The sequence below is a fragment of the Astatotilapia calliptera genome, chromosome 3, assembly GCF_964374335.1.
Source record: "Astatotilapia calliptera chromosome 3, fAstCal68.1, whole genome shotgun sequence".
Lineage (NCBI taxonomy): Eukaryota > Metazoa > Chordata > Actinopteri > Cichliformes > Cichlidae > Astatotilapia > Astatotilapia calliptera.
The window spans coordinates 16646965-16664313 of NC_137424.1; the positions used below are offsets into that span (position 1 = coordinate 16646965).

The 17349-nt window shown below is 41.4% G+C and overlaps 1 protein-coding gene across 1 annotated transcript in view; it reads right to left on the reverse strand.

Moving 5' to 3' along the window:
• The window catches only part of LOC113035147 (protein TANC1-like), a 388820-nt gene that overhangs the window by 113078 nt on the left and 258393 nt on the right, over positions 1–17349 (reverse strand). The gene's annotated exons all lie outside the window — the stretch shown is intronic.

Genomic DNA, 17349 nt, shown 5'->3' on the forward strand with positions numbered 1-17349 from the left:
AATTTTTTTTGAGAGCTAATATTTTGGCTTTGGTGTCTTGTTATGAAATGTACAAGAGTAAGAGTGTTAGCATGTGTGTCAAAGCTACGTTTGACTGGGAAACTCAAAGCTCAATAACCTGTATCAACAACAATTCACTGCAGCCTGTGTAATATTTGATGCATCATAATTTATTCCAGTCTATCTTGCAAATACATGTTTGCGTTGCAATGTCATGCACAACACACACAACTATTAGAGCCTTAAGATCAAACCTGCGTCATTCTTTTGGTCCACTGCAGTGTAGCAGTCAAACAAGGAGAAGTGAAGTGGCCCCAAATGGCCAGGATAGAGATCAGAGGGTTAATGCGTAAAATGCATAAAAATATTATTGATTACAGGATAATACATTAATGTTAATATCAACAATAAGCTTTTTACTCTGAAGTTACAAGTATAAACAATGCTGTTGCATTTACACTTACATTTTTTACTATAAGTATGGAAACAAGTGAACAGCATTTTATAATAAGTTTAACTGGAATTCTGTACACTGAAAAACAAACAACAGATAAAAAACACAAACAAACAGCCAGTGCCTTCATCTGTCCATTAAATGTCAAACATCGCTTTGACCTGTAGTCTCTGCTCGTCAGCACATGCTTTTAAAAAGAGCTCCATGTCCTCTGCAAACTGAAAAACAAAGAGGAAGAAGTCCCTCTACACAAAAACACTGTGGATGACAGGCCAGGCAAACATCTATTGACCTGTTTGAATGCCTCCTCATCATGTGAGCCTTGAAGTTTTTTTGTAAGAAGACTAAGACCACAGTGAGGACGTTTCATTTTCATGGACTTTCCACAAGCCCCAGTTTCATTTAGCACAGAGGGTGGAGCACATGAATGTTCTACCCAAGATTCAGGAAATGGTTTAGATGCTGGAGACGAGACATGGAGAGGGAGACGAGGCTCCACGGAGAGTTCAGTGGGGAGCAGTCCTGAATGCTGACATGACAATAATTGCCTTGCCATATCCCCACGCTGTATGACTGTCATGTTACAGAAGGGCAGTGAAAGTGCACCGGCACATCATTTTGTCTGTAAGAGAGAAAAAAAGAAAAAACATGTAATTTAAATGTAGTTGTATAGAATGCAGTCAGTTTATCTAACAATCAGATTGTACATATTAACAAAAATATCCAAGCCGTCCTCAATAATGAAAGCAAAATGGTGTGGATCACAAGAGCTGTCAGGAAATGTGGTGAACAGGAAAAATATTTAATGAAAACACTTTTTTCTCTCGCTGATGAATGAACTGAACTGTACAATGTGAAAAATAATTTTAAAGTCAACAAAGACCTGCAGAGGTGCTGAAAAGAAGTGCATATTTATGACTTTAACTATGAGGTATATTTAATACCAACATACCTTTGAAAGGCAAAGCACTTTGAATGTGTCCATTTATATGCTGCTCAATCTTTGCCCTGACAGCAGGGCTGAGAGTGGGGCACAGAGGGCAGTGAAACAGCCAACACGTGGTGCATTCCTGCAATTCTGGCCTGGAGGCAGAACTCCAATTTGATATTTGCATCTAAAACAGAGAGAAAAACAGATAAACACCATATACACATTTAAGTTCAGGTTTTAGCAGAAATAACACGTTACAGTTAGCATGTAAGAGATTTGGGAGAAAATTCTTTACAAAAACATAATTTACAAGACACTTATTTGTGACATACGTATCTATTGACATATAAAAGACAATTGAACAAAGGCTAACTAACATCTGGGCAATAAACCAGAATAAATAGAGAATATTAGTATTTATACATATATAAAACTCTCTGTGACGACCTTTACAATGTTTTTGCAGGTGGAATGAGAGATATGAATAAAGTGCAATATGCAGTAAATGGAACAATGTGCATTGATGTTACAGATCGTGAAAAGTAGTGAAGTGAATTTGTTCATAACAAGCAAAAATCAAATATGTTTGAAACTGACCACTAAATGCTAACCAGAGGTGTCAAAAGTGCACATTCTTACTAAAGTTTAGATGCCTCGGGGGTCTGACCGTTGTTGTAGCGCTAACAAAGTGCCAACGTAATCAGTGTAAGCAAACTAGATGATTCCTACAATTATATAATTATTAACGGCAAATTTAGACATGAAAGACTCTGTAACAACCTTTACGATCCACTTGCAAGGTTTCCACAGTCGATGGCTGTATCCCAATTCAGGGTCTGCAGCCTTAAAGTTCGCAGCCTCAACGGTCCATGAACTCTGAACATCTGAACTCTGAAGCATGAACTCTGTGTCAAAGATTCAAGTTGCAGTTATTTATATTTCCTATCACCTTAAATCTTCACTCAAAGACACTCAAGTATCTGTGACAGTGTATATATAGATGTATCATATATAAGAGAGAAATATTGTTCTTTTAATATGTTGGCATTACTAAATGTGGCTCAGTGCTTACATATATGTGTAAAAAGCAAATGTACGAGCTGTGATAACTGTGTCTGATAGAATGAAGAGTAGACTGATAAATGAAATATTCCTTTATTGGGTGAGAAAATCAGACCATGTCATAACTGCTTTAAGTCATACAGAATAGACATCAGAGCCTTAAACAGGCTGACTTCTGCTAAATGGGTCAAACTGGGCAGAAAGTCTACAAACACATAACATCCTTATAGAAAATGATGTAACACTATAGATCAACTTAGCTCAGAATATATAAAGCATATAAACAATTACAGCAATATGATGCAACAAACACAGCAGTGCTACTGATCCAAAATACTCAAAGCTTCATAGAACTGAAACAAACATTTATTTTTAGCTCCATTCTGCTGCTGATACATACTTTAGGTTTCTGAACATTAAACTTGTTGCTGCCTTTCATAGTGTGTAACTTGAAGGCCCTGAGTACTTTCTCCCACACTGGAAACACTGGGAGGATAACATTATTTGAACATTACCTAATAAGACTGATTCAGGACAGACAGTTATGTTAAACTTTCCTAGCAGTCCTTCACAAACAGGGAACAGTCTGTCTATTCTCTCCATCTGTCAGCTGCTGCTGGCTCTTCCTCCTCCTCTTCCTCACACACTGCTGAGTTTGTCCTGGTGGATCATCAGGGCTGCAAAGCCTCACAGATGATGTGCAGCAGTGGGTCCCTCAGTCTGTCCTCACTCTGGACACTTGCAGTCGTCACACATGGAAATCAAATGTGTGATAAGGTGCAGGATTCAAACACAAGTGTAACTTATAAACACATGTTCATACTTTTATTCCACAATCAGAGAGAAAGAAACAGAGAGAGAGTGCAGGACCATAGCTGGACTCGCCATCGGGCATACCGGGCATTTGCCCGGTGGGCCGCTGGCGATTTTTTGCTTTTATGGGCCGATCGATTTTTTTTTTCTTTTGGAAGGGTATAAATAATGAAAGGTGTTGGATTGGCCAATTGGTCATGATCGACTCTGGGCTGGACCAATTACAGCCGAGGAGGTCGGATGCACCCTCCCCCTTGTTTAGCAATCTTATAGATGAACTAAAGAAAATGGAGAACAAAAAAAGGAAAGAAGGTGCAGAAAAAATTAGGGCCAAAAAGAAACAAGCCCTTCAGGCAGACGCTGCCAAATGTGTAAAAATAACTGAATTGTTTGGCGGTAGCTGTGGCATAGCTTCCACAGATTTAGCAACATCAGCAAGTGGTGGAGGCCAGCAGGTGGATAAGGGAAAGGGGAGGCAAGAGGAGGAGAGACCCGAGGCGGCCGCCGGTCATAGTGGCAGAGGAACTGAACTTCAGGTAAGAAGTTATGACCTGCTGTCTATCTGTGTCAGATATAAACCAAGTTTAGTTGTAGTTTGTTTTCGTTGTGCTGACTTTTTACAGTCGCTTAGAATAACTGGTACTAGCTAGCATGACGGAGTTTATATACTGCTGGGCGGGTGCTATGAAGTTACTGATAGTAAATTTTATTTTATGCTTAAGGTTAGTTTCTCAAACTCCTCAAAATCTTAACAAATTGTGCCAATCCTTACATGTTGCACCAGGCTGATTTATCATCAAAAGTGGAGAAGTCTGTGACAGAGGAGACAGAAGAGCAGCAGAGAGAGATGGAGCAAGAGAGAGAAATAAAAGAGCAGGAGATGGAGATGGAGAGATGACTTTATGTCATCCATGAGGGATGCATTTGACATATGTTTCACATATTATAGCCCAACAAGTTACTTATAGCAATTTAAATACGAGCAATCACTTTTTGGCAGACAATCACTTTTTGGCACAACACCGGCTATTTTTTGTGTTTCTTTTTATCGCTCTGTAGCTGAGTTCAATTGAAAGCCTGCATGCGCTAGTACCTCTTGCCACAAGTTCCCAGAATCCTTTGCGGTTTTTACCCCTGAATGACGTCACATTTTTGGTGGGCCGGTCTCTAGTCAAAATGCCCGGGCCGATTTTTTGTCCCAGTTCAGCCCTGTGCAGGACAGACAGACAGGTGACAGTCTCAGGTGTATACACTGCTACACAACAGCACCAGAGAAGGAGGATTTAGTGTTTGTGTTATTACGAGTGCTAAACAAGAAGAGTTCCAGATGGTGCAGTGGACACATGTGTGACTGCTGTGATTAAAGCATCTTTCTTTCAGCTTAACGAGTGAACCGTCAGCTCGTTCAAACACACGTTAAAGTCCGTTTGGCTCGACACCACCGAACAGAGGCAGCAATATAACATAGCTAACATTAACGGTGCAGTGAATCCTGCTTGTGCCGTGATATTCAGGACTGCAAACCGAGCAGCATCACTGACTTTCAGCTTGTTGTGTTTGTGGATAAATGACTGACTTTAATTATCCACAAAATCATCACATTCTCTGTAGGATTAAGGTCGACTATTGAACAGCGTATATTTTAAAGGCTTTAAAACCAAGTAAACGCTGAAAGTACAAACATCACTAATGTCACATAACTTTGCCAACATGTGGCCAACAGGAATGTTTTAATGTTCTTCATTATTAAACATCTGCACATAAATAAGTGACATAATATTCAGTACTTACTTCTGAAAGTTTACTCTTCAGCCGCCCCTCTTCCGCCGTTTTCTTTCGGCAACATTATCCACACCCACTGCCGCGCCGTTCTCTCAGAACTGAAGAAACTTCTTGGATAAAATGTCTTCAAGAAATTTAAAGCAGTTCAGACGCTTTTCTTTCCCAGCTCCTCAGACTGTCCACCCTGTTAGCTTCGTTAAGCAGCCATGAAGAGTAGAAGGCCAAGTATGAGTTTCAAACAATAAACACATTTATTTTTAAACCCTGCAAATAAACAACATTAACATCAAAAGTTTTACATTTCCTAAATGTATCCCACAATCTGAATATAACACCCACTTCCCCACGTTTGATCCGCTGTGTTAAATATGATTAAGAACAGAATTCAATCATTTGCAAATCCTATAAACCAGTATTTTAAACAAAGTGAGAAAATGAAACATTTAAAGAAAAATATTAGCCCATTTTGAATTTGATGGCAGCATCCTCTCTCCAAAAACTAAAGGCTTTACGATGTTTAGTGCTGGACCATGTTGGTTAATGTGTAAACTTCTGAAACGTTCAACAGTTTCCATTTTGATTAACCTGACCAACATCTAACATAGAACACCTTTGAAGTGGACCTCGCAGCCTGTGGATAACTTCAAACACGTCGAGGTCTTCAGAGGCTGAACTTTGACCCAGCATCACAAGGAGCGCCATAAACACTTGTTACGGTTATTAGAAGGAACCCAGCCTTTAGACATCCCCACAACGACATCGTGACCAAGGGTCTGTTGCATGATTTTTAACATGGCTACAATGTGTCGTCTGCTGAGTCATCGTTTAATACAACAACGTACTGAAAGAGAGCATTCAGCATCTGACTGAGCTGGACTAACCTTCCCTTTCAAAAGTGAAAACTGCAACATAAAACTGGAATACAACCAACTTCTAATGAAATGTAACATTTTATAACATGAACACAGATTCCAGGTGAGCTGTGTCTTCCAGGACTGGATTTACCAGAACAGGTATGAGGACGGTGCCTGACGGGCATGTACGAGCTGGAGTGGATCCCAGCTAACACAGGGTGAGGAGACAGACGACCGTTCACGCTCACACTTATTCACCAGTTAACCTAACCCCACTACCTGAATGTCTGTGAACTGTGGGAGGAAGCCAGAGTCCCCTGAGAGGACCCACACAAACACGGGGAGAACATCCAACCTCCACAGAGACTCTCTCTGCACTAAAAGCACAAAATAAAAATCACACCGTCATGTAATTTAAGAAACTGGTCTTAAAAAACAGTTAATCTAATATGTCCACATGGAGCCCGTGTTAAGGTCCGTACTGGGCTTCAGAACATCAAGTGAACAACGTCAGATGGGACCTGAGTGCGTTGTCTCCTGATAGAAAGTGCTGAGGATCAGAAGGACTCAGGGACAACACGATATCTGTCCAGCAGAGGGCGGCATTATTCCAAACGGCTCCATCCTAGAAACATGATGTGGAACAGCTGACCTGTAGATCTGCTCAAGAACAATCGTCACAGTCTGATCACAGTCAGTCCCACGTCTGCCATGTTCTCAGCTTCCTTTAGTACAGGTAGCTTTGATGATCATTTCAAGTGTGGTTGTTTCATGGAAACAGAGAGCAGACTGCAACATCTGTGACAGCCACCTCTAACACTCTGATGGACGTGTGGACAGCAATGCTGCCTGGAACAGTACCGATGTTTCAGGGCTGATGACGTTTTTGGGAGGGACATCTACATCCTGACATATCAAGGTTACTTTACGTTTACGTAAATTTGCTTTACAGAAAAATAATAGCATTTGTCATCCCTTCACAAACACACACATCGATTTAAACCTGACAGACACATATTTGGAAATTAGACGCGATGAATCAAATCAGAAAAACAGTTATTAGTTATTAAGTTTAGTGACGGCAGCAGGGACAAAGCTGCTTTTATAAGACTTTGTCCTGCATCATTCTCATGATAAAACAGACTCAATGGCCCCAAGATATTTATATGACTGCACTTGCTCAGGTTTGTCCGGATTTCAAACTGTTCTAAAAGTCTTTTGATTCAAATCTGGGGCTGTGTTATTGAAAGCAGCAGAGAAATCGATGAACTGAAGTCCTTTACTCTCTACATGTTTGACAATCAGGTGAAGTAGAATCAAAAGCGCGTCCTCCACTCCTCTGTTGGGCTTATGTGCAATCTGCATTGAATCAAGCTGAAGTTCAGTGTCTTCCATAATCACATTTCTGATGATTTGTTCAAAGACTGAGGTGAGGGCAGCAGGCCTGAAGTCGTTTAGAACTTTTGGACGACTAGATTTAGGACCAGGAACCATGACAGCTTCTTTCCCAAGAGAGGGCATGAACGATTTATTCAGAATAACCTAAAATATAGGACTGAGTTCTTGAGCACAAGTGTAGGAGCCATATGAGTTGTTCCTTTTTGTTTTGGATTAAGAGGGTTGGTTTAAATGCACACCTTGTATTGGTGCACGGGTGTGGGGCGTGACTCGTGGGCGTGTTAGGTGATAAATGTGGTTGCAACTGTGCCATCAGCAGCGTTCTGACGTATGGATTTCTAGTGTGGTTCCCCAGCTGCACCAAGGCCGATCAGCAAGCACTCCAGCGGGTGGTGAAAGAAGCTGGCAGAATTATTGGAACAAGTCTGCCAGAGATCAGTAATATCTTCCCCACTCGCTGTCTGAGGAGGGTGCACAGTATCCTGCGGGACCAACATCACCCTGCGCGCCACCTTTTCCATCTGCTGCCCTCAGGGAGAAGGTACAGGTCTATACAGGCCAGAACATCCAGACTGGCCAACAGCCTGTATCCACAGGCTGTGAGGCTCCTGGACTCTCTGCCCCCCTCTCACGGACAATAACCATATCCAACTTCTTAATAGCAATGAACTGGTCTGCATTGGTGCATCATATCTTTATTCTCTTCCCCCTCCTGCCCCCCCCCCCCCCCTCTTTCTTAAATAGATAACTATCATATCTGATATCATATCTCACAGTACAATAATATTGAATGGGTTGCATTGTTGTATTTTGTCATGTTTCTCAGGTCTTTGTCTGAATTTCTACGAACATTATTGCTAAGGATTGTCTTATTGCATTGGAGTCACACTGGGTTAAATATGTACACTTGGGTTTTAAGGGGTATTTATTATTTTCTTCTTTTTTTTGGGTTGTATGGAAGCCCCAAACAATGACAATAAATAAATAAATACTAAAAATACTAAATACTCACCTGTTCACCGCACCTGATGAGCAGAAAGGTCGGGTGAGCATGAGGGGAAACCTGTTGACCCCAGCTTGAGTCATTTTGATGCATTTTTGGCTGTAACTTGATGTATGTTTTATGCACTAATTGATGCCACAGGCCGATGTTGTAGTTTGGTGTAGTAATTGGTGTAATTCTTTGTGAGTTGCAGTCATTGTGTTTGTGCAGTCTGTGCATTTGTTTAATAGTTCGATGTGCTGAATTGTATAGTGGACAGTAACATGTGGAATTAAAGGAGCAAATAGTGCAGAAGTGCATCTCATGTGTTTGTTGTTGTCGTCATCAGCGTCCTCATGTTTAGCCTGCTGCGGCCATTTGCTGGAGGAGCCACAACAACTTGTCAACAGAAGAGTTTGTAGGTTTTATTAGATTATTTATATATAGTTTTATTGGTGAGAGTTTTATGGTTCGCTGTTGCCTTTTAGAGTAAGCCTGTGGCTTCACACAGCTGTTTCAATCAGGAGTCTTATTCCCCTGTTAGGTTTCAGCAGTTTCACCTGCATTAGGCGTTGTACTGATTTGCTTTCTATTGTGCATCAGGCGGCTGAAGCCATTGGCTTGGGAGTACCGCCGCAGTTTGTGTTTAAGACAGTTTGTCTTCCTCACAGCTGACGGTATGGAGGTACATAAATACCCATCGCCAGTATGTACGGAAGACTAGGCTGGGTTAGCTAGGTTTAACAGGCAGATTAGTGGGGATGTTACGCCTGTTAATTGTGTGTGTCCAAGGTTTATTGAAAGGAACGTCATTAATTTGATGTGTTGGAATGAAGCTCTGTGGCATAGGTGCAGTTCAGCGTTTGGATTTTGTAATGTTTGAGTTATGAGTTATGTGAGTTATGCAAACAACAAAGTTTTTTGCAGCTGTTCACCTAAAAATGCAGCCAAGACGTTTTTAAAATAAACATTTCAAACTATTTACAGAACAATCAGCTGTTCGGCATCAAATCTGATGCCACACAAATTATTTGTGCCACTGCAAAAAATAATTTCTGTCCACTATGAGATAAAGGAGAACAACAGCCTGATACCTGCAGGCCTGACAACAGCAGATGTATCACTCCACATCAGCCACGCCGCTTTGCTAGCTAAAACACATAAGGACGCTGTCATAGCCTGTCAACCATGTTGATTAGCTGCGTATATACACGAATGTGAATCGCATCATTGGCTGGACTATGGGATAAGGTGGCATCATTCTAATCGCATACAGGAGCAGCCGGACACTTACTGACTATTAACTACTCGATTTAAATCAAGACGCAACCTCTCGCGCTTTCTCTCTCTCTCTCTCTCTCACACACACACACACACACACACACACACACACACACACACACACACACACACACACACACACACACACACACACACTTTCTAACAGCCATCTTCAAGATAAAACAAATCAAGCTCCAATAACTAGTGAAAAATGTAAAAACTCTCCAAGACATCTGGATTAACGTTAAATCCTAATAACTGTGAACTCTTTGCCATAAATGATAAACTGTAAGATTCCTGTTAAATCAGAAATAAGATATTTGGAAATTCATCTCACAAAGGACCAAAAAGTAAATCGGTCGTTGAACGTGGAGAAGAAACTAAAAGAATTCAAGACCAAACTGAACTCTGGGCTTTTGTCACGGTTCTGGGTCATTTTGACCCAGCATTTTCAGTTCTTATATTACTTTGTATTATGGTTTGTATCCCGATGCTTTTGTTTATTGGTATTCCATGTTTCTGTTATTCTTAGTGAGGGATTAGTTCTTAGGTTGTGTCTCGTGTTTAGTATAGGTTCAGTGTCAAGTCTGCGTCTGTTTCTTGTTTCCTGTTTTATTGTGAAGGGTTGTCTCATGTCAGTGGCTGTATCCCAATTCAGGGTCTGCAGCCTTAAAGTACGCATTTCAAGGCCGATTACGTCACAGCGGCGTGCCGAAGGCTGTCCCAATTCAAAGGCTGCTCCAAATGCGGCCGTGAAATGCGTCCTTCATTTCCCTGAATTTTAAGGCTGTGGCAGTGTAGACTTCGTGGCCCAACATATCCCAGAATGCATAGCGCGGCAGTGGGTGTGGATAATTTAGCCGAAAAATGGCATTAAAACGGATCTCCAATGTGCACTGGACGACAGGAGGGGGAAATCCTTGTGAAAGTGGCCAAAAGACACGAAAAAGGTTACGGCAAAAACAACTAATCATCCGTGTGGATACTAACTCACTCGCCTGGCTAGTGCGCTGCAGAGAGGACGTGAGTAACATCAGTTCTTTTAAGTGAAGGATGTTTTTGAAAATACTGAGAAAATGTCAGGAGGCGTTGGACAAATGGACATTTTTGATAATGGCAAAGAGGATTGAACAACATATGTGGTGAGAGATGAACAATATTGTCTGGCTAACAAAATAGAGGATGAGAGGAAAGTTGCTGTGTTCCTGAGTGTCATGGGAGGAAAAACATACAACTTGCTGCGCAGCATCAAACAAAAACTAAATGTGCAAAAGAGACCGAAAGCTGCATGAAGTAACTGAAAAAGACTCAAATGATTCTCAGGAGGATTTGGCATGCCTGGAGCTGTACACAATGCAAGAGAAAGACAATGATGCAATATGGCTCACACCAAAAATACAAGAGGTTGAGTTACAGATGGAACTGGACACTGGGTCTGCCCTCTCACTGATCTTATATGAAGATTACAGAGACAAATTCCCCAATCTGAAACTGAAACACACCTCGGTGAAACTGAAAACATACACAGGTGAAAGAATAACTCCTCTGGGAAAAGTGAAAGTGGAATATGAGAAAAAGAAACGCAACCTGGAACTTTATGTCAATGAGACTGGAATGAGGCCTGAGTGCACATTCTGTGGATGAAAGACTGAAACAGAAACTTAATAACCGTGCCCAGGTGTTCAAAGATGGAATCAGCACCCTGAAAAATATTAAAGCACAGATCATACTGGAGGACAATGCAAAACCAAGATTTCACAAGGCACGTCCTGTACCTTATGCTTTATGCCCCAAAGTCGAAGCAGAGCTCCAGCGCTTGGAAGAGCAAGGAATACTCACCAAGGTGGAATGGTCAGATTGGGCTACACCAATAGTGTCAGTAAGCAAGAAAGCAAGTGACAGAGTGCAGATCTGTGGTGATTTTAAGGTTTCAGTGAACCCAGTTCTCCACATAGATCAGTACCCACTTCCACGGATAGAAGACATATTCACAGCAGTCGCAGGTGGCAAACACTTTTCAAAAACTGACCTTGCCCAGGCTTATCTCCAGTTGGAAGTAGAAGAGACATCCAGGAAATATGTGGTGATAAACACTCACAAAGGCCTATATCAGTACAACAGGCTGGTATTTGGTATCACCAGTGTCCCAGCAGTATGGCAACGTGCCATGGATCAGGTCCTACAAGGCATTCCAGGAACAGTGTTTTCTGGATGACATAATAGTCACTGGTGTTGATGAGGAGACTCATCTGGCTAACCTAACAGCAGTCCTGGCCAGGCTAGAAAAATATGGATTGAGAGCAAACAAAAACAAATGTGAGTTCTTCAAGGATGCCATTGAGTATTGTGGACACAAGATCGACAGACATGGGCTCCACAAAACCGAGGACAAAGTTGAAGCAGTCCTGAAGGCACCAGACACTAAAAATGTGAGTCAGCTACGTTCATTCTTGGGCTTAATTAATTATTACCACAAGTTTCTACCAAACCTTTCAACAGTCCTGCACCCGCTGAACTCTCTGCTGCAACAAAATGTCAAATGGAAATGGACAAACTATGAAGAGGCATTTAATTTAGTTAAGTTAAGCAGCTCATTACATCAGAGGAGGTTCTGACACACTTTGACCCCAATCTACCACTTCGCCTCGCCTGTGATGCCTCACCATATGGCATTGGTGCCGTGCTATCTCACAAAATGCCTGATAGATCCGAACGACTACTTGCCTTTGCCTCAAGGTCCCTAAATGCAGCCGAGCACAACTATACGCAGATAGACAGAGAAACACTCAGTCTAGTGTGGGGAGTGAAGAAGTTTAATCAGTATTTATATGGACGACACTTCACCCTGATCACAGACCACCGACCGCTGGTGTCCATCTTTAACCCTCAGAAAGGTATTCCAACCATGGCTGCGGCACGCTTGCTTGGGCTTTGTTCCTGGGTGCACACACCTACACCATTGAGTTCAAAGGGACAAAGCTACATGGAAATGCAGATGGACTTTCACGTCTTCCACACATGCAACCCACCGAAGAAATGACTGCTCCAGCTACTGTGTTTCATGTTACACAAATGGAACCCCTACCTGTCACAAGTGCTCAGGTGAAAAGAGAAACGAGCCAAAACACAATCTTGTCAAACGATCTTACTGTGAATGGTTGGCCGTCCTGTAGTGACACTCAGTTCTCTGCGTACTCCACCCACAAAGACCAACTATCCGTTTGCCAAGGATGTGTCATGTGGGGAACTCGTGTCATCCTGCCACCCAAACTACGTACAAAGGTACTGGACTCACTGCACGATGGACATTTGGGTGTTAAGATGAAAGGTCTTGCTAGAAGCTATGTTTGGTGGCCAGGCACTGATTGTGAAATGGAGAATATGGCTAAATCCTGCATTGTTTGCCAGCAGACGCTGCGCCAGCCTCAAACAGCACCTGTACACGCGTGGGAGTGGCCATCTGCTCCATGGCAACGCATTCATATAGACTATGCTGGCCCATTTATGGACCAAATGTTCCTGGTTGTGGTTGATGCCCACTCAAAGTGGCCAGAAATCTTCCCCGTAAAGCAAGCAACAGCTGCCAGCACGATCAATAGTCTTTGGTCACCGTTTGCACGCACAGGTCCGCCACAACAGCTCGTAAGTGACAATGGTCATCAGTTTACTGGAGAGGAGTTCCAGTGTTTCCTTGGGAGTAACGGCATACGACATATCACTTCAGCTCCCCATCATCCTGCAACAAAGCTGAACCAGCCAGTCGCACAGAGGGGAAACCGCTACAACAGAAAATTGACAATTTTTTTACTGTCTTACCACTCATGCAACAACTGGACACACACCTGCAATGCTCTTCATGGGATGAGATCTGAGATCACATCTAGATTTGCTGAAACCAGACATTCGCAAGGATGTCCAAGATAAACAGTCTTCCATGGTGGAAGCAACAAGAAACAAAACCAGGTTCTTCAATGTTGGACAAAAAATTCTCGCCAGAGACTACAGAGACCCAAGTCAGAAATGGCATTCTGGCACGATTCGTTCACGGACCGGACCGCTGATATACACCATAAATGTTGGAGCCAACTTAGTCTGGTGTAGACATGTTGATCAGATTCTAGATGCAGAATGTCACGTGGTTCCAGAGCAACCTGAGAGGACACATCTACACCTCAAGATTCAGAAGAGTTTGCCCTCGCTTCACCACCTGAGGTTCAGGGTTTACGTGAAACCACCAATGTTCAAACACCTGAACTTTCCACACAGAGCACTATGGACTCTGACCAAACAGGCAGACATTACCCTGAGAGAAATCGCAGAGCACCTCAGAGACTGAACTTATAGGTTTCCAGTTCATTTTGTAAGGAAAGCGGTTAAAATGTTTAAGAGGAAACAACCTACCTCTATGTTGTAAATCACTGAGTAGGTGTCATATTTCAGTTTAAGTACAATTATTGGGTTACGGCATTTACCTGAAAATATCTCGATTGTTTGATACTTAATGTGTTCATCAAAGCTGGATGGGAGGAGCTGTGATGTATTTAGTAAAATCAGTTTATATTTTGTGGTAAAGTAGAGAACACCAAGCGTGGTGCATGTGTGCATTGATATGCCTGTGCCGTTCCACAACATGGTTAATAAAGTAAGTTACTAACAACCAAAAATGTGTTGTTACTTTACCAGTTAAGTTATAAGAGAGAACATAACAAACTGGTTGAGATCCTGGATTAAAGAGGGAATGGGAAGGGAAGAGGAGTACAGAGGACTGATTGGTCGGTTCGTGAGGAGAATCACCTGAAACTGAATGTGGCCAAAACAAAGGTGCTGGTGGTGGACTAATTGTAATTTAAAATGTGAAAATTTTAGCTGTCCTCCATCATTCTCCCTGAGGAGTCGAGTTACGGTGACTTTGTATCTTCTACAAGAGACGCACAAGAGCAAGTTTAAAAAAAAACTGTAGAGGAAAATATGGCAAAGTCCCAAGACTTACAAAAGGAAGCTTATGCTAGACGAGTCCAGAAGTACAGAAACCTTGTGTACAGCGTTGGAGATGGAGTTCTTCTCTTGAACATGAAACGTGGAAGGAAGGGAGGAAGACTTGATCCAGATTTTTCAGGACCCTACACAATTCAAGACATCGCTGGCAAATGTGTGAGATTAAAAAAAACACAGAAGGAGCAACTTTAAGAAATCACTACAGCATTGACCATATCAAGCCGTACAGAAGAAGCCACCATGTAAATATCAGTGACAAGTAAAAATACCCAACTCGCAGTCAGACAGTGAACAGCAGCACAGACCTGAAGATGCCTCCCTGCCATCCTACTGCTAACCCTCAGTGCCAGCAAAGTCCAGAGGATTCATTATGCACCCAAAACGGCTGACACAAGGAGTTTAACTGTGTTCCAGGACCAGAAACGCGTGAACAAGAACTTCCCTCCCGGAAACAAAGCTTAGAAGATGAAGGTGACATAGTGAACAACTCTTTTTGACCAGTTGGTCATTTGTTGCCAGTTTGGCGTTGCAACTTAATTGACTGTTGCATGACTTTGTTTGCATTTTGAAGTCTTCAACTCATATTGGATATAAAGAAACATGCAACGTGCACTGAGCTTGTGGAAGTCTGGAAATGGATCTGCCTGTCAGTAATTTTCTATTTTGCCCACCCGCTGTACCTTTCCTATTTCTCTGCGTGTAAATGCATGCCTATTGTATTGACTTTTTTCCTGTTGTGGCCCGTTGGCCTTTACCAAGCGTATCCACTAGAAATCTCATGCATGCCTAAGCTAACTTATCATATTTTTCTTTTAGTAAAGAGGCTATGGCGTGCAAAGGATACTGGGCGCTTGGAGGCAGCTGTTGGACCATACAAGTTATTTTTCGAACACTGCAGGGGTCACGGTGGCTTTCTGATGAGGTAAGAGAACTTATCATTATTGATTCTGATTTCGAGGTTCTGCTCCTTCTGAAGCATTTGCAGTGCAGAGACCATTAATAGTTTAAAATGTGCGAGTAGGTCGGGGGGTTTATATAGCAAAACTCTGATAAGGTTTCACCCATTCACTTCAATAGGAAAAAATGTTATCAACCACAACACAGATGTTGTGACATCATAATACCCAGTTCCAGTATATGCAGAAAGAACCTTTATCAGCAATTATATTCCTTTAGATGTTTTTGTGTACAGCACTCAAGCAGTTACTTCAAAAATTGTTGCTGTTGTTGTATAAACTCAGATTTTTCAAAACAGGTCATTGATGCATATCTGCACCGTGTTATTGACAGACGAAAGGTAAGTAAGAAATGTCATTTACCTACTAATTTTGAAATAAAAAAAAAACCCTATTTACTGTTCTATAACATTTTTCTATACTCGTGCAGAATGCTGCACACCTGCTCTGTTCAGTAGTTGCAAGCTCGTTGTTTTCTGGGCAGTTCAGATGCCTCAACTGGTATGTTGAAAGCTCAGAAGTGGTCCAAACAGTTGACTCCTTTCTGTTGCTGAGGAAAGAGTTCGGTTCCTTTAAAGAAGACTATATTTGAAAACACCCTGAGACGCATGGTACCTAAGTAAATCCAAATTACTCTGCACTTCCAATCCCACAGATGAAGTTCCCAGTTGAAGACGTGGCTGTGCCCTGTGAACTTTGGTACACACTGGATTCTTGTGGTATGTGTTCATTTTGTTATTAATTTGCGTAATTTGTTGTGAAGCAGTTTCTTGCACAAAGTGTTATTTTTAAATAAGTTTTCAGTGGCACAAACAATTGTAATTTTTAATTTAACTTTTTCTTTAGATTGTCAACATTTCTGCACAGAAAATACTGCTCATAGACCCCATGGGAATGAAGGTGTTTATGACAGGAAAATTCTGCGCAACTGGAGGTATGTATGATACTGAGGTGTTATTCTTAGATTAAAAAAAAAAAAATCTTGTTTCATTACAAACACTTTTGTTCAACTAGGAATTTTCTGAGGATGAGAGGGCATGAAGACACCATGGAGTGGCAGTTACAGACTATGCAACACAACAAGCGACAGGATTCCAGCAGTTGTGGAGTTTTACTGTTAAAGGTAACCCGTATTCAAATGATTCAGTTTCTTGTTAGCTAGAATTAAGACTTTAAGTGAATTTAAGTGAAGTGAAAGTTATTTCGGTCAACAACAACAAAGATGATCATTTTACATAGAAGTACTTAATCATACAGTAACTGAAAAAGGAATAGGCTGAAGCCTTGTGGCTTATAATTATCCTATCCTTTACCTAATTAAGACTTTACATTCTAATTATGATCAATCTCACAGTTTGCAGAACACTACCTTGATTTTGGAGAGGTCAGTGAGGTGTCAACCACTACAGAGCCAGTTGTGCTGGAGCGAATGCAGATAGCTTGCACCCTACTTGAAAATCGAGGTAAGTCCAGTAAAGTCCTTATCACGTTAGTGCGTACTTCCAATTTAAATAGTGCTTTTCAAACAGCACAGTACAAATAGTGCTCTTCAAACACTTTCAGATAAGACCCTTCTCAAAGTCTAATTTAGACTAATTTTCCAGGAAGTATATTTGGAAAAAATGTACTATTATTTTTTAATTATTCAATAAATAATGTTTGATTAAAACCTAACTATGATTGTGTTTCAGGGAACGCTGAGGACTACTGCATTGTTTTCTCCATGTTAGACGCTAACGCTGACCGCAGCATGATTGAAATGGTAAAACAAAACAAAACAAAAGAAACACATAAGTCTTAGTATCATTACTTGCCAATCATAATTAAAATGTTGAGTAATA